Here is a 26252-nt window from a genome sequence, read left to right as displayed (position 1 = left end):
GAGAGCTAGCTGCCTCTAGGAGGACTCTGCTCCTAGCACCCGACTATCAGACCCTCTAGCAGTCTAGCTATACACTTCCACGCTCTATATACACAGCCTCTGTCGTCCCTCTTCCTCTCCCTCTCGCCCTCCACTCGTCCTTCTTTCTTCCTGTTCTTTTTCTCCTTTTCTTTCTATCTTTCCTTTTTTTTTTGTCGAGCTTCGCCCTCCCCCCCTGGTAAAAACGCCAACGGCGTCTGAATAGTCGCGCGGAGGACGGAAGTCAGTTTGCAAGCCAAGCATGGGGCGGCGGCGCCGGGCTACCCCTTATTTTCCTCCTTCCTTGCCGCTACCGCGAGTAGCTGTTCACCCTCGCCCCCAACCCCTCAAGCGACGATCCTCCCCCAGCATCGTTCCTCGTCCACCATCTCTTCGTTCTTTCTTCGACCGAACGAACCCCTTCTTTTTCCCCTCTTTCTCTCCAGCGGCAGCTTTTCTTTCGCTCCCCCATCGCTCTCTCCTCTCTCCGCCGCTGAAGTTGCCTCCTCTCGATGCTCGAATGCTCGAGACGCTACAATACATCACGTACACGTTGTTGCCCGTTCACCTTTTTCCTCCTTTTTCCCTGCCCTCCCTCGTCCGCTCCGCCAATATCGCTTCCTCTTCGTCCCGTCCCTTCCGCCCTCCTCGCGACCCCGCGCGGGGACGCGTGTTGTATTCGCGGCGCGTTCATCCCTCGGCCGTTACGGGCGCGGAAACGCGAGAACGTCGCCGCTGGAAAATTTCTTCTGCTTTCGATTTCTGGCAAGCTGCCGCCCGACCCTCTTGATCCAGCGGCTCAGGGATCGTGGGCGTGCAAAGATAATTCTGAGCGGTGGAACTGTGCTCCTCGACTGTGAAAGCACGATTGTGGGCGGTACGAGTTATAGTCCAGTGAAATTAGGATCTGTCTTCGGAATAAATTCCATCAAGCTAAATTTTGGTGTGAGCCTTTATTTGGTCGTTTTAAACAATATGTCAAAAGTTCCCATCGATCCGACAGCCGCTAAAAATTTTACAGAGAGTTGAGAGAAAAACAGTTTTTCGCGAATATCTCCTTATCTAGCAGTTTTGCGACAAAAATAGTTATTATGCAATTTATAGTCTAGGAAATTCTCTACAAAAAAGGTCCTATGAGTTTTTTTCGTAGGAGTAACCATTTTCATGTATGTCGGGTTACCAAGTTTCAACCCCCATACATTTGACACGGGAAGATTACAAACCCTGAAATTCAGAAAATTATGAAACACTTTTCTTATGTAAACCGCATACAAGCTTTCGAAAAAGACCAAATTCAATAAAATCATACATACATAAAAAAAGTCGAGGACATTTTATCTTCACATTATTAAAATGTCCGTGATATTGCAACTCATTTTGATTTCACAAACCTTTTTTTATATGCTAATTATTATTATCTTATATTCTTTTGTGACTTATTTGATTTCATGTACTTGGCGTAATTTTTTTACTTTGTCGAAGTTTTTCAGTTTACGATAGTCGTTTGAAAGAGTAAAAGAATTAGAGGGCCGAAAATGAGAACTGTTTAATACGGCCTACCAGCGAGCGTCGGGGGTAGCTAGGGGCGTGCAGAAGTCGCAGCGTGTCGAAACGCGCGCTTCGGAATCGAATCCCGTGACGGCCGCAGCCAGCGTAGAAATTATTTAACGGGCCAGCCACGACAAAGGGTTGGCCTTTATTTCAGCGTTAGCTCAGAACGGCGGCGGGCCGGGGCGAGTTATTATACCGTTGTCAGATACCATACCACCCTTCGTCGATCTGCATAACCATCACGGCTCCCCCCGCAGGCCCGTCCGCGCGCACGGCTCAGCCCTTTTCCACCGCTGGAAACCACTCAATAGAGGCGCGACCATCAGCCAACCACAAAAGCGATTACAAATTAACGTGCCGCTTCTTCGAGTTTATTACGAACGTCCGCCATACACCGCGCCGCTCACTCCCCCTTTTTCACAGCCTCCCTCGGGGCCGACTACAATTATCGTGCCTTTTGTTTCGCAATCGCCGCAGCCTCTTCTCTTTTTCCCTATCCCGGGGGCGAGTGAAATTCCGCTTATTTTTCAACCTGCTCCCCTGTGTCGAGTTTGCGAGGATTGGCTACGACCAAGGCGCCGTCTCATCTGCCCTTTCCGCCCCGTGAATCATTCCCGATCCTCAACCCCGTTGAATCAGAATCACCGAATTGAGCTCTTAATCATTGGGAGATAGACGAAGAGGATTTCTCGCTCTGGCTCGCCGCGCTCCTTCTCCCAGCTGTCAGGGATTTCGACGTTCAAGGGGACGCTCTGTCGAATATTCAACGCGGTTCGTCGAAGTGGCAGGGGCCCGAGGTCAACGAATTGGCTGCTAGAAATCAGAACTGCGAACTGAGAAAACGGTGCGACAAAGATCGTACCTATGGCCAAGGTCGGTGGACGCGAGCGCGGACCAGCGATCTTTCCAGGAAGGAGCTGGAAAAAACGAACGCAAACGGAGGAATAAGCCGGCAAAAAGGCCACCACCCGGGTTGCTCTAGATTTACGATGTCCTTCATTGGTTCCACGCAAGCGGCGCAACGCTGGAAATAGAGCGGGGTCCCTGGGCCCCCGTCCTCTATTTCGCCTTTATTTCCCGGGGACAATGAGGTACCGTTTTTTCTGGCCAGCGAGATAAAGGACTTAACGCGTGACGGGCCGATCGGCCACGTTTCCGCAAACATCCTCGACTGACGCGTCCCGTTAGGTCACGAATTGTTACAGTTTCGAAAACACCGAGCGCTAGAGACGGTGCCTGCCTCCGTTTCTGGGGGTCTACGGTTTTTAAGGAATTCCGACGAGGCTCGGCCCTCGTGTCCAGCCGCAAGGACGAGCAGGACGAGGCCGCTTTAATGCAACGAGTCGAGGTCGTACGCTCAGGTAAAATCGCGTTCTCGTTGCGTAATGCTCTCGGACAGGATTCGTTGAGGAAATTGCTGCTTTTGGGCCGCGATTGCTTTCCAAGATTTAAGCGTATATTTTAGAATTTTATTCTGGATGCTGATTAAAGGAGTCCATTAGCTCTTAATAGAGATTATTAAGGTATTAAGACCAGAATAGATTAGTGGGCCTCGTCAACAATCTCACGAGTATAAAATGTTTTGATGTTCCAAGGAATAGGTAGGGTAGGCGGGGGCGAATCGGATCAAAATAAGAATTTAGTCCATATTTCTTACATCGCGATAGAAATGAGCATTCCGATCGTTCGTAGTACCTCGTGGTAAAAGCCCGTTAATTGTTTTAAGTCATTGTTTGGAGCTGGCATACGTTTTCAGTGACATGGACGCGTGCGAACGTTACAATTTTGGTCTGAATCTAACCTACGTAATCAGCAATTTCGTATTTAAAATAAAAAGTAAGCTTGAAAATTTCAATGTGTCTATTGTTATTAGTTTGCACGGTGTCCAGGTTTAGTATCTGATGTATTTTAGATATATTATATCATAATATGTTTATGTAATCTACACCCTTTGAAATACTTATATATTATTTTCATTTGAGTATTTTTATGATTATAAATATGATAATTGTTTATATACAGATGGTTAGTATGTACATAAAAAAGAGCAATCAGGGATCATGGTGTCCAAAAAAAAAAAATAAAGGAAGATGTGATAAAAATAAAATCTAAAGAAATGACGAAAAGAATAAATTAATTAATGGTCTTAAGAAGATGGCATTGTATTTACTGTGGTGAAAAATTAATTCGTCCACTTTCAGAAGATTGTCTGAGAATAGTGATGCCACGAGAGTTGTGCTGTTAGAGGCGGCAAAAAGCATCTGTGTGCTAATTGTAAGTAGTGTAATTTGACCACACTGTCATTAAATTAGATTTGTTAAGTAGACTCTAAAGATTTTGTTATGAAAATTTCAGTTTCTTCAAAGATTTCTGGGTTATCCGATTCGCCCCCAATTTCGGGGCGAATCGGATATTTCTCACTTTTTCGTTCTTCCCTTTATAAATGAATGATTTTTAGGTTTATTTTCAATTTTTATATATTAATATTCAACCCAAAGGTGCACTGGTCACGAATATATAATAAAAAGTTAGTTTTATAATGTCTGACTGTTACTTTTTTACCGTCAAACACAAAGTGATCCGATTCGCCCCGGTCTACCCTATGCATGGGTTACGTACGCGTTTCGGCAAGAGATATAGAAGAGCAGAAGAAGTTAGATAAGCAAGCAATTTTTTGCCAGAGAAAGACTCGGAGCCTCGCGCGTGTCTCCTCTTTTCTCGAAACGACGGGGCCATTCAGAATTCAAGGTTTTCGGGGGACAAGTCCCATCGCCCCAATGAATCTTGACAAGATAAAAACAGTGCCGTACTCTACGAAATACAGGACAGCTCGAGGTCAAGTTTTACTGCCAGGTAAATCGCGGACTTGTTCTATTTTCTCTTTGTTAAGGCCAGAGGCACGGCCAGCAGTTTTGAAAGAAACGCCGTACAAATTGCGGGACAGTCGCGGCCACGGTCCTAGTCCTTGTAAATAATTTTGAGGATCAAACAGCGCGTGTTGCCGTCCATAATAATCAAAACGTTGAAAAGAGTTTCCCGCTGAAATATCGGCATCGTCATCAATCGTCTACGTCCTCCGTGATCAGCAGCCCGTAGCCTTAAAACTGAAGCCCCGATTGGAAGGGTCGGTGCTGGCCGAGGAACAATGCATCTCGCGACGCAGCTTCCCGATAACTTAATTCATAATTGAGTTCTGGCGGTGTAACGGACACTCTGCGGCCAATATAATGTCTAATAATTCTAATAATTCGCCGGGTTGGATACGAAGCCAGCGCGGGGTGGGCGAGGGGGCCCGAGCCGTGGGGTGAGAACGTTTCCTGGAGTCGTGCCCAGCTTGGAGAGTGGGACGCGGAACCAAGATGAGATGAGGGAAAGAGGAGAGATAGAGGGACGACCAGTGGAGAAGGGGAGGAAGAGAAGAGAAGAGAAGAGAAGAGAAGAGAAGAGAAGAGAAGAGGAGAGAAGAGAAGAGAAGAGACGAAGGAATAGGTCGATGCGAGGGTATGGGACGAGGAAATGGAGGGAAGGCCAATTAGAGGGCGGGAAGATTTATCTACGGACGACGGGTGTGCGGATAGTAAGGGGTAGGTCGGTCTCCTCTGCCTAGCGTGGTTGTATTATTCCTTAGTTGGACAACCCCGTCCAAGACAACGACGTGGTCCAGCTGCTATCGACTACATCGGTTTCTATCTGGATTAATAGTCGCTAATTTTTCAAGCCCCTGATCGCGGGGAGCCCCAAGAAAATTGGGGTACCTACTTGGCGGAAGCTATCCGATGTATCGTTACCAAATGAAGCAGAAAACCTTTCGTCAGCGCACTTTAACGAGGAGGAGACTTTCAAGATACGTTCCTACACAGACACGAGCGGGACTGTTCTCGCATAGCCGCTTGGACCGTTGAGAGTAATAAATATTAAAGTGGATAACGTTTATCAGAATCCTAGCCTCATTCGCAATTGCGAGGGAATAAAATACGCCGTCGGACCACGGAATTCGTTTGGTCGAAATTGAAGGGCGACGTTCGCGAGGATAACGAGACGACGGAGAGGGAGCTTTGAGGAGGAACCGAGCGAGAGTTATTTAACTGGGCGTTAACTAACCAGCGGGGACACAGCGAACATTCTTCATCGGCGATTTTATTCCGTGGACCGTGCGGGCGATGAGGAGCGAGATGCTTCGCGGAAGGGAGTCGTCGCGTCGGCACTTAAATTATTTTAATAAGAAGCCGTGACATCTTAACTACCCGGATGGGCAGATCAAAGCGACTGCCAGGTGATGTCAGTTTCTTTCAGTATTTACACGGAAAACACAGGCCTAGCCGCGCGTACGTGGACGTACGAGAAATCGCGTTATCTTGGTAGACGCTACTCGGAACCGGGCTCGTGCGTCAGCCTCGACATTTTTATAGGCCGCGGCACGAAATTAGAAAGCCGCCCGTTAAAAATATATTGCACCGGCGCACAGTGGTCGAAAATGACACGGTCGGCGTCAAAATTCAATTCCCACGCCAAATCGAAAGGAAAATCAACGACCCTTGGTATACTTGGGTATTAGGTATCGCTGATTACGAATCCGTTGCAGGTTTTTTGAAAAAGAAGATAGCGGATTTAATATGGCAGCTCAAAGTTAATAAAAACTGGAAAAATACGAATCCTACGAACGAAACACGTTGTTTATTCAAAACCTACAGCTATAACTATATATCTTATGAATCTATAAATGTGCATCACACTCTATAGAATGATATTCTAACGAATAGTTGTTAAAAAATTATTGTTAACAATAAAAAAAACAACATTATTTACTAATTTTATCATTTCCGCGACAAATACTGCAGATACGTGATTAATCTAACCATTAAATATTTATCGGAGACGAAAATAAAGATTATTGACATAAAAAAATGTTAGTATAATTGTTTATTAATAATTTGTTTAAACAATTTTTTAACAAAGTGACTGCAATCCATTTCATACAATCAAATTGATCATATTTTGTTGTAACATTAATATAAACAATTGATAACAATTAATTGTTATTAAACAATTTGTTAACATAATCGATTTCAGTAATATTCAACAAGATAAGTGCAATTTGGAAGGTACATTGTTTTTATGACGTGGGTACCCACTAAGTACGGATTCTCGGAAATTTCATCCCCAAGGGGGTGAAAAGGGGTATAATTTGTTTTCACGGGTCCCTCAAAAGCTCTTCGGTCCGATTCGATATCGATACTTGATTTAAGCCTAGCAACACAAATGCCTAAAAACCAATTTCAAATTTTGACCCTATTCAACCCTTAAAGGGTTAACTCTGAATATGGTGTACTAAGTAAGTGTGCATTGAATTGGGGCAATTATACTAACATTTTTTTATGTCAATAATCTTTATTTTCGTCTCCGATAAATATTTATTGGTTAGATTAATCACGTATTTGCTGTATTTGTCGCGGAAATGATAAAATTAGTAAATAATGTTGTTTTTTTTTATTGTTAACAATAATTTAACAACTATTCATTAGAATATCATTCTACAGAGTGTGATGCACGTTTATAGATTCATAAAATATATATAGTTATAGCTGTAGGTTTTGAATAAACAACGTGTTTCGTTCGTAGGATTCGTATTCTTCCAGTTTTTATCAACTTTGAGCGGCCATATTGGATCCGCCATTTCTTTTTCAAAAAACCTGCAACGGATTCGTAATCAGCGATACCTAATACCTCAGTATACCAAGAGTCGTTGATTTTCCTTTCGATTTGGCGTTGGAATGGAATTTTGACGCCGACTGTGTCATTTTTGACCACTGTGCGGCGGGGGGAAACGCTGCCAATCCGGTTCCCCCGTGAAACGCGGAAAAGAAGTCTGTCCGCGACGCAGAAGGGCACAGGAGAGAACAGCCATGTTTGAACGGTAGGACTGGCGATAGCTAGGGTTGGGAAGGGTGGCGGGAGGGAATTGGAAAATCTCTGACTCGCTGACGAAAATAATACGGGGCGAGCGAGAGTTACGAGCAGCGAACGCTTATTTCGAACGCGGCGGCGTTGTTAGCGCGCCGTGTAATATCAGGGGCGGCAGCGGGGGCAACAACGGCAGCAACAACAGCGACGAGCATCCCTCCTCGTCGACCGACCGACCGACCGGTCGTCGGGCCGTAGTTCGTTTCCGTGTTGTTACATAATACACGCTGCGCTGCGGTTACGCGGATGAGGGATGAGGTGCTGCGTTGCCTAATAACCCCCCTTTCCGCAACAATCCCCCTGTCCCTCTCGGGGCCCCGACCTATTCTCACACCCTTCCGCGGGATACGCGCGTACAGTGCAACACGGACGAGGGAGAGGCAACCGCCCTTTGCCTGCGAGAGCACACCGACGCACGTCGCCCCGAGTACGCCGTCGGAATACGCTTAAGCTCGATGAAAGAGGGAGGAAACTGTGGGTGGCTGTGTGTCTACGTGTCTGTGTGTGCGCGACTAAGGAGAGGCACGCTCTCCCGTGTGCTTCGGACCACCGAGGAGAGAGGAGCGTCAAGTAATTATATGAGGGCGGAGCACGCTTCGTCCTAGCTAGGACTCGTCTACACCTTGCACATCCGTATCGCTCTACCCGAGCTAAGGTGCCGGCTTGAAACGTGAGAATCGTGAATCAGGATTTCGCTGTTAAAGCGGCGGGACTCGTTCACGAGCCGGGAAACCGTTCTCCGGCGTTTTGTGTGCGTAAAGAATCGCCCGTGAGAATCGTATGCACCGTGGCTCAAGATCCCTGATGAAGTTAGCTGGAATGCTGGTTAATGGCTCTTTCGAAAGGTGAGATAGTTGGGAAGGCTATCTTCATTTGTGTCCAGGGTCTCTGATACCACGCGACCCACGATTGTATAACTAATGAGGACCTAATAGGATTTTTCTGGAAATCTGGCGCAGGGAAAGGTTCGTCCTACTTCAGCTACCAATCCGTGAACATAGATAAATAGACTAGGGTAAACCCGGGAGACGCGGTCGACCTAATATAAAATGGCTATTAAAACTAATACAGATATTACTTATTTTATCAGAATAAACCTAATATGTTCAGAATTTTATGCTGATTCAGGAAAAACTGGTCGATGTTTGCTTTAAGACAATATTTACTGTAAATCAGGTTGAAAACTGAAGTCATGACGTCTGACTACCTCTCTCGAGGTGCCGGGAGAAATGGTTTTCGTCGTTGGCAGAGACCACTCACATAATTATTCATGGAAAAATAGCAAAGAAGAAAGCAAAATTATTTATGAGTGAATACAACTACAGAATCATTGATATTTAATTTGTTTACGTTAAACAAGTAAAGAACACATCAATGAAAAAGTGAACTACCTACTGGCGATTAGCAAGGCAAATGAATACAAAAGTGAATAAATAAAATAAATAAACAAAAATAATAATAAAAAATAAAAAAATAATAAAAAAAAATCATTATCCCTCAATATATCTACTATCTTATTATCCCAAACATTGAACGAAAATGAACTATGAAGTATATTTTAAATACGATTTTATACACCGCTGTTGGACAAAAGTGGTTAAATGTAACCTCAATTTACCTTTTATAACCTATAAATCCAGAAAAACTCAGAAGGAAGCGAAATGACGCTATTCATTCAACTGTTTGGCTTCTAGAGAAGTAATTGTCTGCACTTTAACGCGTTTTTACGTATAGAGTCTGAAATATAGGGACACGACCAACTCTCCAGCCCGACCGCGTCTCCTGGATTTACCCTACCTATAAATATCACGATTTAAGGATCTTGCAGCAAGAGAAGTGCAGCTCCATCTTTACCAACTTCGAATAAGTTAGAAACAACTGTTTATAAAATTATTTCTTGGACTTAACATTAAAAAGAGAAACACTATAAGTGAAAAATATATATTTTCACAGAATAAGTAGTAGTTATTGAGTTGATAAGTTTCTATTTCCATTCTTGGCGAATTCTTCAAATCCAGAGCTGGCCAAAACAAAAATATTGCACAAAAACGGTTCAAAATTTGAAATAAATCGCTCATCTGTTATCCGGATTTGCATCAAGTGTACCAAACGATGTAGAATTTTGGTTACATATATAACACATCATAACTGAAAAATTGTAAAAAATGGAGCTGCACCTCTCTTGCTGCAAGGTCCACATTTGAATTATTCTCTTCTGACGAGCTCTCGCCTCAAACTTCACTTTAGGCATCCATGAGAGTGTCATGAACGTAGCATCTCGCTCATTCTGTATAAACCTTTTGTATCAAGATTCCTCTGTACTGGATAACCAAGATATTCTGTTGGTGGTGTTCCCTTCGCATTGAGCTCGAAAAAATCATCGTCCACGTGCTGCGGCGAAGCACAAGAAGAGGCGCGGTGAGAAACGGGTGAAGAAAATAGATCGACAAAGGGGAGAAGTTATACATTTAAGTGGGAACACCTATATAGGGGGAGAGGGGGCCTTACTGGGATTCAATTACCGCAACGTTTGCGAGGCACGCTACTCCCACACCCCCGGAAAGGCTGCCTCTCGTTTCCCCCGCGGCGCTCCGCCCAGCCACGACCTTTCCATTTCTTCAAGAACGAACAGGTGCTCTCGCGTCTGCTGTAAATTGCACCCCTGTAATCCGAAGTAAAGCGGTCGTTTTATCCGCGCCGAGCCGAGATGGATGCCCGCTACGTCTTTCGGTAATGGGTCGCGCTTACGCAGACGGGGCTCTCCATCTTTGATGGAAATCTCGAGGGTTCTTGCCGCTCGTGCAATCGCCCCGCCACTCCTCTCTCGCGACTCCAGTGTGCGAGAAGCGCGAGCAACCCTCGATTAATGTATCCACTAAGTACGAAACACCCTGGTGCGTGTCAACTAAAGAGATCGAGTACTACACGGGCATAAAACAACGGTGTATCGCTTCGATGACTCTATGCGCGTGACCAAGGTGCCAGCTGCTGTGGCTGCGAGCGAAGGTGGAAGAACAAGGGGCGGAAAGAGGTGCCGTATTAGCGGATTACGGGGAACACGGTTCGCGGGGTCATTAAGACGGTCGCTGGTAAAAAGGACGGTATGCGTGAGGTCACTGGCAAAGTAGAGTGTGGCGGATCGGCGTTTCGTTCGGGTTCGAACGTAGGTACATAATTCATCGAGCGTGCACCATTGTCGGGAGCTTCATTAATACAAATGGCGTCTGGTGAATTCTGGCCCGACCACACCCCGCGTCGTGGCCCGATGGTAACAAGGGCGTGTGGGTGTATAAGGCCAGCAGCAGCAGCAGCAGCAGCAGCAGCAACGGCAGCGACAGCCGGTAGTCGGCAGTCGGCGGCATCATCCCCGGTATAGGGCGAACTGGCGAGCGCCACCCCTGCGCCCTGCGACGACGCCGAGACGCGCGGGACATATTTTTCCAGTCCTTGTCGACTTTCATGAGGGCGTCTTTCCGCAATAACATATTAATATCCCGGAGCATCGGGAGACTTATGGGCTGTCGCAGCGAAAGCTCGACCCTGGATCAACGCAGCGCCCGTTAAGGCGGATCCACGGCGAATGTCGGAGGACACCGAGGGGCGAGGACGCCTAACGCGCGGCTTAAACGTCGTAAAGCAACCGTTGCACGTCCACCCGCACCCAACGGGGTTATCGGCCAGGAATTGACAACGATACCGCGACCGAAATGTCCTCCTCGTTCTACCAACTACCCTTAAGTCACCAGCTTCTCTCCCAGATTTATCGCGTCTCTCCGTTGTTACGTAAACCGCGGAGGATCGTTGCGTAATCGCGACCAATGGGAGTCGCGACACCGTACCGAGCGGGTGGCAGTCGTCATCGGTGAGCTATGCGCGACGAAGACTTGACGGAACCTGAATGGTAAGTTCGATGGAAGAATCCGACGCGCAACCGAAAATATATATGTAGTTTTAATCTGTAGATACTAATAAGACAAATTTAAATAGCGTTATTGGATAAAGTGGAAGAATCAGAGGCAAGCACTTGCAAATGTTCTCGTTGAACCCCCTCCAAGCTGGGGTGGACACGATCGGGGTCGAATGAGTGTGCATATTTCCATTCAATCTACGGTGCAAATAAAAAAGCTGCGCAAAAGCTGTTTTCCGTGGAACAATAATAGCGTACAGACGGTATAACGGGGAATATATTGCGGGGGGGAAACACGGTTGACCGGAAGAAGGGATGCAGGAGAGATTCGCAGATGGATCGGTACTACGGCCAGGGCCGCCGGGCAAAAAAGCGAAACACGCATGATCAAGGTTTACATATCGCATTTATTTTGTTCCTTTTTTTCCTTAGTAATCGTATAATCAAGGTAATATTACAATTCCAGCGTTCAGAACAGCAACCGCCCCCGAAATTCGGTTTTGCATCGCAAGGCTCACGCACAGGCGGCAGCTGCGGCCCTGGTCGCTTCTCGTGTTACATACATACAATCAGGATCCAAATTGGTAAACAATTAATACCCTAATATGTTACAAAAAGAGGATTGCTGCTTTGCCTCGTCCTTGCGTGCCGTTCCATCTCGCCACCGTCGAAGACACGTCTACACGAATTGCGGCTACCACTACGCATGGGTACGCCTACTCCTACGATAGGCCTTACTCGCCTAAATTCATATTACAACGTTACAGCACAGCAGATGCGACGAAGGCTTCCTTTTCCCTCGTATCTTTCATTCTTTCTCTCTCTCTCTCTCTCTTTCTCTCTCTCTCTTACTTTCTTTCTATCTTTCTCTCGCTCTCTCTCTCTCTCTCTCTTTCATTTTTCACATTCCTTTCGTTCTCCGAGATCCACAAAATAAATAATTATTAACATTACATTCCTCTTAGAAATACTGCGTTTACCTATTTAACTCTTGCGTGTCTCTTAGCGGCTATTCGTATACATTCATTAACTAGAATAGTTGTTACTGCTTAGGATAGCGCCACGCACACTTCGTGTCTGGGTAGGCGTCTAGGTACTAGGTAGGTACGTACAATGTAATGTATTCTTGCTCGTAGGAGTCTATCGTTCGTTTTCCCCTGCTGCTTCGAGAGCCACGGATCGAAGAGAAGAAGATTAACCGAACCTCGAAAGAGGACGACGACGAAGAAGAAGAAGAAGTAAGAAGAGGAGGAGGAGGAGAAAGAATCCTCTGTTCCCGAACGTATTCCAAAAAAAAGCTATTCGACTCTGCACCCTCCTTGAGCAGGTGTCGAGCACAGGCGGTCGCATAAACGTTTCTATATAATATTTAACAAAAGTATCGAACATTCAACATATATATTTTGTACCGATCGAAAGAAACACGTTTTTATCGCCTGCCGCGTGCGTCCGTCCGCGAGCTACTCTTTCCTAAGCGCGACGGGGGCAAGCTGCGCGCGTCTCTCGCGTCCACGCGACGCGACGCGACGGGCCGCGGATAATCGGCAACGATAGAAACGTGTTCTCGTGTCGTTCCGCAGACAATAAAAAAAAAAATTAACAAAAACATAACATCAACAGCAGTCGTAGCATGACACGCTCCGGGAGGGCGGTATCGCCGAGCGTACGCGCTCGAGAAGCGGAGAACGGAAGTACGCTAAGTGAGCGAGACACGGGGGCGGAGGGAGGAGACGCGAAACGCACCGGCAGAGTGTTCTCTGCTCTCTTCTCTTTTTACACTGATTCACAATTGTCACCGGGAAATACCACCCCTGCCGCCCTACCCCCGCGCCGTTCGAAGAACCTTTCCGCCGCGTCGACACTCGTGGATGCTTCTTTACTTCCTAAGCGTTAACTTACTAGTTACCACCTTAGCCTTTTCGTTACGCATGCATTCAGAGCCGAAGAGGATCGCGCGCACCCTACCGCACACCGTACCGAAAGTAACGAAAATAGAAGCAGAAAAACGTCTTTTCTCTCTCTCTTTCGCACGTACGTATCTTAATCACCGGTTGTCTTTTCGTGTTTTCTGCGTGTTCCGCTCGTTTCTCCATCGGTTCGATCCCCCGAAACGGCGGGGATCCATAAAGTGTGCAACTTAAATAACTCCGATAACTCACCCCTCCCTCTATCTACACACTACTGCGCGCCAAAGCAGGGACTACAGATAGAGAGCGGCCAGAGGAGGTGCGGGGCAGGAGCGAGAGGGGCTACGACAACACTAGGGCTTGTACGGACACGTCAGTGTGCACTTGGATACTGATTGGTCTGCGGGAATATTGGTCAAAGTGAGCTACAGGAGGTTTCAGCCGGGGAGGGGGGGTGGTTGGTTGGCGCGGGGCAGCGGGAGGCGGGTTCGTCACTCACCGGGTGCAGCATCCGATTCGCCGCAACCGATAAATTGACGATCGACAGATACGCACATCGACCATCTATTTGGCATTACAGAGACAGTGGATGCAGCCTGCCACTCACCTGAAACAGAAATCAGAACATGCGCCGTTAGGTGACACTGCGTTCAGGATAAAATCTTCAAGTTCAGTAAAATCGCGCTCGTTAGTAAGGAAGGATAAAAAGCAAGAAATAGAGCAACGCCAGCTAGACAAAGCGCGTGAGACCGCAGCTAATCTCTTCGTCTATCAGCGTTCTCATAGAATTCCTATGCGTCACGCGAGCACCGTCGACGGTCCACGGAATATGTACCTACCTATTTCCCACTTCTATGAACTGGCATTTCTGGATGTGGACATTTTTTTGACAAAAATACTCTACAACGCCATTCGTTTGGCGGACAGGGTGGGGAATAGCGCAGGACGGTCGTTCGAAGGTTCAGGTCCCGGGGTACCATACGTTCATATGTTGAACGTGTCGAGGACACGACGCGACGGGTCGGGTCGTCCACCGCTGGTTCAGCTCCTTTTGTAATGGGATGAATGCACGTGGTGCCTTGTCCGGCCACACGCACGTTGAGCCCGGGCTTTCGTGGTGTCTGTATCTCGGGATATCGATAGCTCCCGTTAAGAGCGAAAGGGGTTGGGTCTTAGGGAGGAACACCAGTCCACGGAGCCTGTGCACTGCCAATCCGCTGCCCGGTACCTTACTTGCCTTCTTGCACCCCTTCGTCTTCCTTCTTATAACCACCTCCCGTTTTCTGCCAGCCCGCAGACACCCGTCTCTACTTCCTCACCGCCGCCGTTTGACGCTTGGAGAATTTTGTGGAAGATTATACGCTGGACGAAGAAACGCGGAAGTGATCTGCCATGTTGCGTTATAGTTTTTAAGCGTCGTCCGCGATCGCAGTCGCAAGCCAGAAAATGAATCACGAATGCTCGCGGAGGCAGAAGCGCTTTGATTTATTCCTGGAGGGATTTCGAAAAAGTTGTTTGCCCTGGCTGCGTCGGTAGTCGTGACAAAAGCGGATAAAGAAACGGAAAGAAAGGTGGAGAGGATGTTCCCAGAGTCTTGGCAAGGTCGGCGCATTTTACAGCCGCAAACTCGCGCCAACTGTTCGATCTACCCTCTTATACGACCTGCTTCTTCGCTTGTCTCGGAATATCCTCGCCCCGAACTTGTACGCCCTCAAAAGGGACTCGAACTGGTCCCTTTATTCCTGCCGATTGATTTTTCGGTCGTATAGGTAAGCTTCTCGAAATTTATTCGCATTTTATACTCGATGGAACTTTTCCAGTTATACAGAGTGGCACGAAAATCGCGATACAACCCAGAGTAACGTTGTTGCCTGTGCAACTGTGTGTTATGAAACTTTTGTTCCCGAGGAAGTGAACTTTGGAAACTACTCGTACTTGTAGGCGATACAATTCAGAAATTTTTGATTCATTCAATTTTACTCCCGCGTCCATTGATGCACTTAGTGACCGTTGATAAATAAATTTTCTTTTCCCTAGTGGCTAGAGTATCGTGGACTCAAGACAGCGGCACGAATTGAATCGATAAGAAGGAAGAGCTTGGGATTCATTCAAGGAGGACCCACGAACCGCTCTCTAGAAACGTTTGTTTGTCCCGCTGTATTTCATTTTTCCCTTGGTTTGCTTTTCGGCCTAGAGTCACTTTGCCTTCTCTCCGTTCCTGCAACGAGAGAGCCCTGCCCGCACGGCAAGTTTAATGTACGTACATGAGCGTTGCTCCTTCGCGCATTTATCAGGATTTCCGAAGGAAGCCGGAGTTTTTAAGCCGCAATAAATTCCCGGACCGCGTGCCTTTACGTCCAGAGTCTAATGTTGCTTAAAGCTCGCAAAAACCGAAAGCACAAATCTCGATGCGCCCCGACAAAACAACCTTATCCGTCATGGGGGAATCGAGGCTGTCTGGTGGAGGGAGGACGGAGGATGAAGGAATTTCTAAAGTTTACTTTCTCAAGCGGTGTAAGCAGTTCGCGTGAAAGCCACTGTTTCAGGAGTTACCGCCTGTCAACCTTGAAAACGAGGAAGGTTCGGTTGGCGGAGAGTAAAATTTCATCGGTGGAAATTGAATCGCGCGGGGGTTAGGGCAGTTCGGGATCGTTGGAGGGAAATCTGAGCGAGCGAATCGAGAAAAAATAACCGAAGGTAACATCCACGTGCAGGCTCCGCGTTCCGGGATAGAGCGAGAGACAGAGGGGGAAAGATAGAGGCAGGAGTGGAAAGGGGATGGGGTTGAGCACGGAGCGGTTATTATCTATCGCTCTCGTTACCACAGGTTGCTCGTAAACCGGCCGCATCAAGAGGGTGGGGCGTTTGGGTTGGAGAGCAGAAGCATAGGTAGGTAGATACCGGTACTCATATCGTTGTCGTCGTCCCGTACCCAACGTGCCACCACGGTTAAATCCCACTCTCGCTATTTTCATCGGTTACCCCTGCAGGATATCGCGGGCTCTGTGAATGGACGGTCGTGTCAAGTGGGCACTTGAAAAATCTCAACTTACGAGTGCTTTCCTTCCTTCCGCTGACTCGCGGCCTCCGTCAATTGCTTATACTCTGTTTCTGGCCTTCCTTCTCCAGAGGAATCTTCATTTAGGACGAACTGAACGCCGTTTTTCTCTTCTTTGTAACGAACAAAGAGTAGCGTACGTACTTATTTCCTTTTCAAACATATTTACCACAAATACCGTAAAATCTTCCACACCTACACCGATGCACAATCCTGCTAATGCAATGTCTTCCTGTTTAAAATAATTCTATCCACATCTCACGACCCAGCGGAACCGAAGAACATTGTAAAATTTGAATCTGATTGGAATTGCCGAGTCGATTAAAATTCCAATGAAAGAATTTGCCAAGCGAGGCACTCGATAAAGAACCCGGCATGCTAGCCCGCGACCTCAACCCTCGCCAGGTCCGCAACTATAATTCGAATGCGTTCGCAGTCTATAAACGTGCAGAGAACACAATGATGATCGATATTTCAAGTCCGAGCGGAGAGGAAGAGAGAAAGGGAGAGGGAGGGAGCGAGGAGGGAAGAAACGAACCGGCGCGGCGGTGCGTCGTGCGGAGAAAGGAAGAGGACAGAGGAGGAAGAGGGTGTTGTGTGGGTTAGGGGCGCGAGACGGGACGGAGGAAGTTCGCAGAAGCATCGGATTGAGATCGAGTCGCAGGTTTTTTATCAGGTCGACGTTGCACGAGCGCGAATTGCGCGTAACCCCCGCGGGGCAACAGCACGCCCGTCGCGACAGGGGGCAGCACCAACACCGTACCGGGCCGATACTGCGTGGTGTGTAGTTGCTGCGAGCAGCCGCTGCACCAGGAACCCATAAATCTCCAGGGATATAGATGGCTCTAGTGTCGCGTGAGGTTGCAAGCTACCCCATGCAGGGTGCCGTGGAACGCCCTCCCGCCCCTACTCTATCCCCCGTACCCAACCCACTTCTCTCTGCCTCTCTCCCCGTTCTATTGCTCCCAAACTCTCCCTCTCTCTCTCGCTCCCTAGCACGGAGCTGTAGCAAGCTCCATCGGTCTTCCTCTCCGTTCTCAAACGCGTCGAATTACCGGAATCCCACCTTCCAAAACGAAAGGTGGTCCCTCTCCTAGGCGAACCTCCACGAGTACGATCCACGGTACCGTTCGAAACGCCGCACAGCGGGGAAATTTCGCGATTTTATGGCCAAAATCACAAAAGTACATTTTTGAATTCAACAAAGTAAATGCAAAAGTAATGTTTTAGAAATAACCTTTTCATATAAGAATCAATTTTCAATACATAAAATAGGTATCAATCCCATAATATCCTGCAATGATTTTCATTCATATTATACGTTGGACTATTTTGATCCTATAAATGCAATTATTAATTGCTAATAGTTGCTAATCTTGTAATTATATGCATTTTTTAAACACGATCCAGTGTATCTTGTCTAACATACGACATAATTGCGACCGCGACTGGTACACATGTTATACATTACAAACCTTTTTATTCTTTTTTAAACGATTTTATTCAGCTTCGATCCTCTGATTGTTTGTATTACGTATGTTTGTTTGTCGTCAGAAGCGATTACCCTTCTGCTAAGCCCTGCTGCAGTGTAGCAGAGGCATGCTCTAACAAAGAAAAAAGTGTATAAATGTAAATAATAAAAAAATCTTTATCGTTCGTAATTTTTGTAAGTGCTGTTTTTCGGATAATTTAGTATCTCATATATTAGAACGTGAAAGTGCCGAATTTTATATATTAAAAATAAGTCTTCAGGTTTTCACCACGAAAATGGATATAGTTCTTCAATCGACACTTGTATTAAATTTGTAAAGTTCAAAAATTTCATTTCCGTAGTTTTGGCCATAAAATCGCAAAATTCCCCCACTGTGCGCCGTGATATTTCACGGCGGAGCGGGCAGTTTCGCTCGAAACACGCAATCGTCGCCAAGCATCGCGTCCCTTATCAAACTACATCAACTTCGATGGCGCGTCGCGATGTAAAGCCGTTCGGGAGAGAAGCTAACTGATCCGCGACATCGAGAGGCATCCACCTAACCGAGACACCTCTATCTGCCCACGCGCATCTAAGGGAACCCGAAGCGTAAGTACGCCTGTCGAGGACCAGCGCCATCAATCCTGGCCGCCGCGAGGCCGAACACAGTTCCGTGTCTCGTATAATTGAATCGTCGGCCGAAGGGAGCAGGGGGCACGAGGAAAAGCATCATATTCAATCGGAGGAGCGGTGACGAGCAGGAAATAAGAGAGCTGGCTGCGGGTGATCTCTGCCGTGCCCCCGCAGTGTTTACACCGCGCCGACACCGCCAACATTTCCAACCGTTCCCGTACGAAATATTACCGTATCGCCTCGTGCCGGAGAGTGATATCGCCTGGTAATATATCGTTTCGCGTGGTTTATAGCGGTCGCGTACTTGCCCTTACAGTGGGTGTACCTGGGAGCGCGGATATCTTGGCCGGCTGCGACGGGATATGTATATCGGACACCCGGGCAGCCGCGAGGATACGTCCGTAAGCCGAAAGCGAAACAGGGGTGTCTGGTGGCGTTGACACACTGCGTCATCTCGAGCATAACCCGAGGGGAAGAAGCGACGGGAGGTCGTTAACGATACACCTCTTTTCCTTGTTCACAAGCACGACAAAGTCGAGCACAGCTGCAGTTTAGATACCAGGCTGATCGAATTGGAAGACCAGGCAGGGATTAATACGTCGTAAGAAAGGGGATGATCGGCCAGCAGCCGTCGGCGCGTTGGCTGGAAATTTCAAACGAATGTGCACGGATATCTCGGCCGGCCGCAGACTCCAGGATCTGGCTGGAAGAAATGCGGGAAGACCTATAAGCGAACAGCGAGAAAGAGCGCCCTGCCGAGCCAGAACTGCATGTTAGTACGGCTCCAGTGTAGGAGTAAAACGAGTACATAGGTCCGAGAAGGAGGAGACGGAGGAAGAGCGGGTGATAGAGGAAAAGAGAGAAGCAGGAGACGCGGGTCCAGGGGCCAGAAAGCCAGAAACCAAGCCAGCCAGACCAGCCGAGCCAGCCAGCCGAGCCAGAGAAAGGAGAGAGGTGAGAGGAGAGAGGACGACGTCGATGATGAATCACCCGCCAGCAGTGAGCAGGAGTAAAGGAGAGAGGAGAGCAATAAGAGGGCGCGCTACGCAAAAAAGCTTCCACGCTGGAACGCGCTAGAGCGAGTCGCTAACTGACTTATCTACACATCCGAGTCGGAGTATCAAGCCTTCCCTGACGCTCGCCCGTGTGTAATGGCCCATACGGGGTGTATTTCGGTTATCACACTTTAATAAGCTCCACTGAAACTCCAAATATTTGCTCGTCTCGCCAAGCAACGTGTACAGTTAAGGGAGGTAACCGAGCAACCCTCTGCTAGCGACGATTCGAGCAACTATTAAGGTGAATGTCCCAATTTCTGCGCATGTCCCCATTTCTGATCATTTAGTATTTTTCTTATTAATTTAAGCGTTACGTTTGTACTATAATTACAACCAAATAATTCTAAATTATTTGAACATTTACGAGAGTGTTGCACGTGCTTGGGGCTAATCAAAGTGCAGCATAAGCAATGAAAAACTTTTAAAATGAGAGACTCATGATTTTTCGACTGTGTTTAGCTGGTTGTGGTAAAGAACAAGGTCACTATTGGTATTTGAGAATTGGGCAGAAAATAGTTTTTACAGTAAAAGTTCTTATTTAATAACAAAAACAGATACCGATTTTTTTACTTTTTTTAAATTTTTTTAATTAGGAAACAGGTGATTAGGTTTAGGGTCCGCATTTCTACTCACCAAAATTTTAGTAACATAACCTCACAATTCAATATATGCTGTAACCGCTATTTCTATTCGAAGGCATTTTATTTTTTGTTTATCATTATTTTATGCTTTACTATTGTGTTATAAAACATTTCCATAAAAGATGTAACTTATTTTAACCTAAAAAGGCAACATATTATGTGAGCAGAAATTGGTAGAAATGGTGAGTAGAAATACGTAAGTACATCGCTATTTTTCGTGAGCAGAAATACGGACATATCGAGCATTATATTTAATTACAAATTACTAGTAATTAAACATCTTGAAATATTTTTCTTAAATAGTTTTCAACTGGTTGATTTATTATTAGAGAATTAATCAATTACTCCGCAAATTTTGATCACAAACAAATTTTTTACACCTTCTTTACGACGAGTAACCTCTTAAATGAGCAAAAATTGGGACATTCACTTTACACAGATTCGTCAAAGTTCAGCGATCGAGGGAAAGAGGACAGAAGCCTGCCGACGAAGGCGAGAGATGGAGAAGGAGCGACGCTGGGTAATCGGTATCGGGGAAACTGAATCCTTCCCGTGGGCACAGGGGTAGAAGAAATCTGAGGGGTCCGGTTGCCGCGTCGCGTCGCCGAGGAAATTGGGTTTCGTCTCGCGGAGCAGCCAGGGGAACGAGGAAGCGAAAGAAGTTCCAGTATCATCAAAGACCGCGTGGATCGCGCGCGACTGTGCGCGTCTACACACCGATACGGTTTTATATAGAAGAAGTTGCGTTCGCCCGGTCACGGGTAATGGTTTTACGAGCGTCAAGGGTGATATAAAGAAAATGAAAAACACACCGGCGCTGCTGGCGCTGGCAACATGCGCGGGGATATAACTACGTTGTTCCCGTGTCCCCTCTATTCCGTCTCCGCTTCTTCTTAAGTTTATACACACCGGCCTCAAAATTCTCGCCCACCTCTGCCCCCTGTCCGCGACTCAACTCCCCGCGGAGTGTGTCGCAATTAGTTCTCATATTTCGCCACCGCTCATACCCGCTGAACTTTTAACACTTCCGCCCGCCAGCGCATCATTTACCCCCAGCAAGCAGCGTAAACTTTCATTCGGACCTCTTATTCCGTTGTCTGTGTTTAGTCGGAAACGAATAATTTACGGGTCTGTTGCCGTTCATCCCCCATTCCGCTGTGATTTAGAGAGACACGGAAGTTGCCGGGGCATTAGAATAACGAAGGGAGCGCGGAGAAAGTGTCATCCTCGCTAACACGCCCCCACTTCTTTTTAACTTCCTACACGCTGAATGGCTTATGTTCCGCGGAGTGTATGGCCATTGTCTCTGCCACCCATTCACGCGCAACTCCGCCGTGTTATGAACTTTCGCCCCCTTCATCCCGCTGCGGCACCTTTCGCGCGAATACGATGCACGGGGAATTTTACACGAGTCATTTGCTAAGTTAATTGATTCCACGCGAAATGGTAACAATTTCAGGGAGATGGGAAAGGTGATACAAAAGTTGCGGGGTTGAAAAAGCGACGATCACGATGGAAACGCGAAAAAGTATACAGCGCCAGGTGCATATTCTCGGTGTTTCCAAAGTTTCTGCACTACGCAGAAGTGCATATCACTGCAAGGGTGGCGTCCCGTGGAGTGTATAGCAATTAGGCAACGTCTTCGCTACCTTCCTAGCGCACTCCAACTTCTTTCCCTTTGTGCGCGACGGTTCACGGGGGTAAAAAAGTTCGTGGGAACTTTAGCCGAGAGTCTGGAAAGGTTATTTCGATATCGCGTGTAAGTGGGTTGACGACGAGTTTGTGGATGCTACAAAGGGGGAATTGATGTACCAGAGAGTTCTGAAGTGGTACAATGAACGGTGTTACACGAGGAATCTAGAGACGCGGCAGCGTCTCGACGCCAAGTACATGAAAGACACCCTGTATATGTCGACTGTCGCTACCGCTATCATTTACTCGCTCACGGAAATTCCAACCTAACCCGACACTTATTTCATTAATATCTCATCACGCCTGCAATATTTTCTAAATTTAAAGGCACTTTTCTTACGTAAACCGCATATAAGCTTTCGAATAAGACCAATTTCAATAAAATCGGTCCGCGCATAACAGAGATATCGTAATATCGTCTCATGAATCAGTCGTAAACGGTAGGATTTTTCTTCTGATTCTTCTTCTTTTTATTCTCCAACCAAATTTTGTCAACATAATACGTATACGCGTTACACGCACACCTTCAGTCAAAAAGAAACTTACACATGTTTCGTTCGTCAATCGATATCTTCAATATGCAATCTACCCCAAATTTTGACAGCTTACCGTCAAATTATAACCAAGTTATAAACGTGTTTTTACAAATATGTATCGTAGTACCACTGAATTGCAACCAAAATGCAGTCTCAAACACAAGGTAAGTTGCCGAAATTTGAATTGCGACATGTTTGAATATCATCAAACTGTTTTTTATTTGTAACTAAACTGAGGATTTTATATATATATATATATATATATATATATATATATATAAATTTTAATATAATAATTATTATTATCTTCTATTTTTTGTGATTTGTTTGATAATACTTCTTTTCGTCCTCGACTTTTTTTTATGTATGTACTTGGGGTATTTTTTTTTACTTTTTTGAAGTTTTTTTATAGGGATTTCACTTCTTTTTACAAAGATAATTTGCATAGGGAATGATTTCAGATAATTTTTAATATTATGAATTACAAATTATCACGGGACAGAATTAAGGACAAATCCAGTCACATTTATATGCTAATTATTATTATCTTCTATTCTTTTGTGATTTATTTGATTTCATGTACTTGGCGTAATTTTTTTACTTCTTCTCTTCGTAACTCGGGGATGTAGAAACGAGGAGCGCGTTAGTCGCTTTAGCGTTAACTATAATTCATAGTTCGAACATCTGCACGGGTAATAAAATTTTTCAGACTTCCTTGCTGCTTCCCAACTTCGACAAATGGTAATACGATAGCCTTATCCTCCACCGACCCAAGTTCTTTTTATAGCCAAATATCGCCACATGTACCTCTCGATATTTACCATTAATATTGTTACGCTCAATGTATACGCAGTAACAGACAGTATCGATTTAGGGAACCCGAATTTAACACCTGCCGCAAATAGAAAGTGCAATACAACCTACTACTGTAGCGTAGACATTTGTAAGAAGCTTTTAAAAGTAGAGATAAATCGAAAATGTCGTGGCACGTCGCTTTGGACCGTAACAACATTACCCGGAATACCGAGGGAAGAGAAATCTTCGTAGAGGAGGAAGAGATAAGGCGTGAACGATGAAATTGACGAAAGTTTCTCGGGCGACGGATAAAGACATTAATCTTGCCCAGCGATAAAGTAAAGTGAACAATGATAAATTCCGCGCGGGATATTTATCACGCGCGCTCGCGCTCGCGCACGGTCAAGGAACATTTAGCCGGTACCACTTTATTTCAACGCGATCTTGCTCACGGGTGGTCTGTATAAATAAGCGGCCGTCCGAAACTGGAAACGGACGGTGTCGAGAGTGAATCGAGCGGCTCCGATTCGATTCGATGCGTTTTACGCGTTTCTTTTAATTAAGGCCGCGGCGACGGCGCGTTATCGGGTGCAATTCATTCGCCGGCCGGGACAGGATATGAGCGGTAACTTGGAATTGATGGACAACGTGGCCGACTGGTCATTCCCGTCGCGTTAAACGAACCGTGTAATCGCGCACACGAGACACGTAGCAGAAATCCAGCGCGTCCCGTGCTTTTTCAGCCACGACGAAGAAGCCGTAAAACAGCTCGGCGAAACGCCCGTCGCGGCACTTGCGCCGGGCGACAACTCGTGAAACGCCCGCTTAACACGCGCGCGAGCTTACTTCGCGGCTATTCTCGTCGAAGAATCGGTAATCAAGTTTTTTTTCCGGGCAAGCTGGTGTATCGTGAGATCAGAAGATTCTATTAGCGATACATGACTGGGGACGGAAGCGCGTCGACTGCTCCAGCCTTCTTCAAAATTCAGGAGGAATATAGTATAGGAGGAACAAAATCAATTGGCCGCTCAAGGCTACCGTGGAAACCCACTTTCACACCATACCAGCTTAGCTTTTTGTTTGAGAGACAGAGGGCGTGTCGCGGCAGATTGCCGCCAAGGGGCAAAAGTTGGAGCAGTGGGGGTAGTCAAACAATATGGTAGAGGGAGAGTCGCTCGGAAGCCTTGAGCAGCCAGTAAATTCTCTGAGAGCGGTAGCATTTACAGAAAAGGACCGAACATTTGAGGTAAAATTTTAGAACCGATGTCAACTGAAAACACACTATCGCACTTCCGACGGGAAACGTTGACTTGAAAAAAAAGCAAAATCTAGCGTCTAGAAAAATTAAGCAGTTACGTAAGATAATTTGGCAACGTTGCAGCCAGCCATCACGTTGCAGCTAGGGACGCGGCGGTGTGGCGTGTATCGTGTGTGTTAGAAATATCCAGCCAGACGGAGCGAAGCGTACACCATCCTCTCTGTGGCTAGCCAAGATCCCGAAAAGAGAGTAAGAAAAAAAAGGAGCGTGGAAGCAACCTTAGGTTTTGTGTTGGGAGAGGTTCTAGTCAGACTGTGCCGTTGCCTCTTGTCCCGTTCTACGACCCGCGCCACCCTAACCTCAAATCCGACGCGGTGGGTTGGGGAAGTGGGCAGAGGAGGGGTAGGACACCAGGGAGCAGAAGCGGGAAGGGAGATGGTGAGAGAGATGGAAGGAAGAAAGAGTAAAGAAAAGATCGAGATGGCGTTACGATTCTCCGTTCCTCTTCTTTTTCAAGCGCCGTCTCTTCTGCTCTTCCCTCGTGGACTTCGGAGCCCGGGGATTCTGGGAGTTTTTAGAGTGCCGGCCCCTCATTGTTGTGTAAATGTGGACCAATGGCGCCGGCAGACGGGGCGCTCCGCTCACTTTTAAATGCTAATACCGCTGTACAAAACCGGGTTTTGCGAAATTCGCGGCTTCCTTCGGCCCCCCCCCCCCCCGGATCACCGACGCGGTTATTAAGCTATCAAGCCGTGCGAAAAAGCTTTTGTTTATGCTTGTTCGCACGCGCGACGACTCCACCCGCCGCCAGGAAATTCGCTATCCGGGAAAATCGTAATATGCTGCTGAAAATGCCATCCGCGACTCTTCCTTTTGTTGCTCGTTACCGCCATAAATCTCGCGTAATAAAGTATTTACGGTATAAATAAACGCGACGTTATTTCGGGAAACAAACGATATTTTTTAACCGGAGCAATTGTAGCAATTGAACGGGGCGCGGAGATAAATTCGCCCATACGGGGAGGTAAACAAGCTGTTGTTTTCGCGCCAAAATTCGCACCGCTAGACCCCGCGATACCGATGAAAATACGATCTTCGCCCTTTGAAAACAGAGAGCAGGTCGCCCGGATTCGCTCGGACGACGGTGTCCCTCAAAATCCAATTATTCGCCCGCCCGACGGAACGTAAATTTATCTGGCGTGTTAGTTTGCACGGAAATCATCAAGATGCCCCGATACGACGCTCCCGGGTCGTTCGCGGCAGAATTTACGACAGAAAGTAAGCGGCCGCGAAACGAAAGCGAAGATAATAAGCGGAGGACCGAGAGAGAAAGCGAGGTGGAGAGAAAGAATGGGAAGACGGGGTGGGAAAGAGAATGAGAAATGGAGGCAAAAGGCGATCGTTCCAGGCCCAAGGCTACGATGATTCGTCGTGGAGAGATAAGAGAGCAGAGAGGCCCTCGATAAATGAAGTATGGCATTAAGACGTAGGCAAGTACAAGGGCGCGATCTGCCGGTCGATCCGGCAACTCGTAAGTCTCCCCTCCTCGGGCGAGCATCCCTCGTAGCTGACGGATCCCCTCCAACCGGGCGTCCGGCGTGCAAGCGGATGTCCAGGACGAGCCGGGATCGCACGGGCGTAGACTTTACGAGAGTTCAAGTGGTATCAGCTAATAATGACGGTCGTAAACGTCGCGATAGAATCAACAACGAAGAATTATTGCCAGGCAGTTACGGTGGCAGGGAAAGGCGTAAAATGGTAATGAA

The 26252-nt window shown here is 46.8% G+C and overlaps 1 protein-coding gene across 3 annotated transcripts in view; it reads right to left on the bottom strand.

Annotated features, from left to right (window-relative positions):
• The window catches only part of LOC143366141 (homeotic protein antennapedia-like), a 368003-nt gene that overhangs the window by 208086 nt on the left and 133665 nt on the right, over positions 1-26252 (bottom strand). For 2 of the 3 annotated variants that reach the window (XR_013084668.1, XR_013084670.1), the window contains one exon: positions 11825-13951. The exons of the other annotated variant lie outside the window; for it this stretch is intronic. The gene's annotated coding sequence lies outside the window, so the exon portion shown is untranslated. Of the gene's footprint in view, positions 1-11824; positions 13952-26252 lie in introns of those variants that run through there. 3 annotated transcript variants of the gene reach the window in all.

The sequence above is a fragment of the Andrena cerasifolii genome, chromosome 2 (genome assembly GCF_050908995.1).
Source record: "Andrena cerasifolii isolate SP2316 chromosome 2, iyAndCera1_principal, whole genome shotgun sequence".
Taxonomy (NCBI): Eukaryota; Metazoa; Arthropoda; class Insecta; order Hymenoptera; family Andrenidae; genus Andrena; species Andrena cerasifolii.
Note: the sequence above shows the minus strand (reverse complement) of the source record. Positions and strands in the feature narration are given on the sequence as shown.